The following is a 2,189-nucleotide window of genomic DNA, read 5'->3' on the forward strand; positions in this document are numbered from 1 at the left end:
TAGTAGTTGTAAGTTGATGTCCGTCGGAATAGGAAGGATACAAAAGAGTGAAAGAAAGGGGGGAAGGGAATAATACAATTTTTGGCAGAAAAAAGAATGAGTGCCATTAGGTGCCATTCCATCCATCCATCCGTCCATCTCATATTTGCTGAGTACTTACTCAGTTATACTGGGGATATAGCTGAGTCTGAAACAAAAGCTCTCCCTCTGGTTGAGGAGAGATGGACAATAAAAATTGGTGGTGGTAGTGATCGTCTAGTTTTAGGTAGTACGATCTGGGAAGGCTTCTCTGGAAAGGTGGCATGAGGTAGCAGTCTTGAAGAAAGTGCTTTATGTGGATAGATTTGAGGCAGAGCAGTCAGTTAGGTACAGAATGCAGGCTGTCAATTTTAGATCTGGGTGGTGTTCACTGGAAGCCCTGGGTACACGAAGAGCAGTGGGAGTTGTCTCTACATAGTCACCAGGTAGTGTGCTTGACCTCATCAGATAGGTCACACTGTTCCTTGACCTTTAACTTACCTTATTTTCTTCCCTCTTAAAAAGGAAAAAGACTGAACTTTCTCTGAAATCATCTTTTTTAAAAAGGTTATCAACAAATGATACAGAGTATATTATTTCTCTTTAAGGCTAGAAATGGTTTCGTTAATTTTGGTCTCTTGATGAAAAAACGATAATAGTGGTCATTGGAGTTAGAATCACAGGTCTTTTCTTGTTCACCTTTTTTTGTCAGAAGTTAATGATTGCCTCATTTGTATTTTCTTTGAAATGATGAGTCTTCCCACACTCTTTAAAAGGTATAAATGCCTCTCAATCGATACATCTCACACAGGGAAACCTAAGATGATTTTCATGTGTTCCCTGGAGGTGTTCTGGTCAAATCTAACCTGGTCCAACCTGGACGCTGCTGGCTTGCTGTGCAGCTGTTCTGTTCTTCTTGAATTCTCGTTAGTTGCATGTTGCCCTCCTGGACCGATTTTGATTTTTCTTACATTTTCTCTTCTGTTTTTTATCTTTGTCTTTCCCCCAATGGGACATTTTCTTAGTCTTATCTTTCAGTCCTCCTATTGAATATTTATTGTATGCTATCTTATTTAAAAATTTTCTAGGTACTTAATTTGGTTCTTTATTTTTTATAGTCTCTTATTTTTGTTTTATTGAATGCACTGTCTTACCTCTATATCCCTTACCGATGCTAGCTTTTTAGAAGTTAGCTTCTGTATTTGCCTGTCTAGTCTCTGTTTCCTCTGAATTTCGTTTGTTTGATTTGGTTTTTGGCTTTCACTTTAGAAACTTATGTCAAATATTTGTTGATCCTGGGCTGTTTGTTTACATTTAGGAATAAGGCACTAAAAAGATGATTGAAGGTTCCGGTATGTACAGTATCTTGGTGGGCTTTGCCATAATGGTCTCTGGCTGGGCTGTCCTGTTGGAGGAGTCCCCCATCTGTGGGTAGCTAATAGGTGTATTCTCTTGCGCTGGGTCAGCTTCCCCATGGAATAATCCACAAGTGTGGCTCAGCTTCCCCAAAGAGGAAAGTCAGTTTTCTGCTGGGGATAGAGAGCTGCCCAACTCCCCCGGGTGAGAGCGGTCTGGGTGTCTCGCTACTGCTTTTTACAGGCTTTCAGCCAGTCTTCCTCTGTTTGAGATACCCACACCTCTGCCCCGAGCTTTCTGTATGAATTGGCCCGTTCCTGAGCTTCCTTTACTTAGGTTTCAGTTTTTTGGGTCTGTTACATTGGCTGTCATTATTTGTCTGCTTTCCAGCTTTTAAAAACTTATTCTGTTCTCTTTGTCCTTATGTTTATGCTTTTTAAAAATATTTTTTTACATCATTTTGGTAGGGCTTTAAGAAATCAACATGTATTTCATTTCTGTGCTAAACTAAAAGCCCTACTTAATTTTTAAGAGATAATTCTGCATTTGATCTTTTTAATCTCCTTTTAGTAGCTTTGGCAGTTTATGTCTTTATTTGCAGCAAAGGAATTAGCCCTGTCAGATGTTTCATTTGGTATAGCCGCTATGTGTTCGCATCCATTTCATTACCGGACATTTGTAACTATTATTTCTGAAACCGCATCCTGAGCTGGCTTCCATTTTTGTGCAACAGCAAAGGCGCCAGCAGAGGGAGTTGATGAAAGCTCTCCAGCAGCAGCAGCAGCAGCAGCAGCAGCAGCAACAGCAGCAGCAGC

The 2,189-nt window shown here is 40.3% G+C and overlaps 1 protein-coding gene across 9 annotated transcripts in view; it reads left to right on the forward strand.

Annotated features, from left to right (window-relative positions):
* Positions 1-2,189, forward strand: part of GIGYF2 (GRB10 interacting GYF protein 2) — a 113,279-nt gene that overhangs the window by 97,259 nt on the left and 13,831 nt on the right. The window contains exon 24 of one of the 9 annotated variants that reach the window (XR_002777371.1): positions 2,108-2,172. The exons of 7 other annotated variants lie outside the window; for them this stretch is intronic. The gene's annotated coding sequence lies outside the window, so the exon portion shown is untranslated. The remainder of the gene's footprint in view (positions 1-2,107; positions 2,173-2,189) is intronic. One more of the 9 variants, XR_002777372.1, reaches the window with a different exon arrangement.

The sequence above is a fragment of the Pteropus vampyrus genome, unplaced genomic scaffold, assembly GCF_000151845.1.
Source record: "Pteropus vampyrus isolate Shadow unplaced genomic scaffold, Pvam_2.0 Scaffold411, whole genome shotgun sequence".
Classification (NCBI taxonomy): Eukaryota; Metazoa; Chordata; class Mammalia; order Chiroptera; family Pteropodidae; genus Pteropus; species Pteropus vampyrus.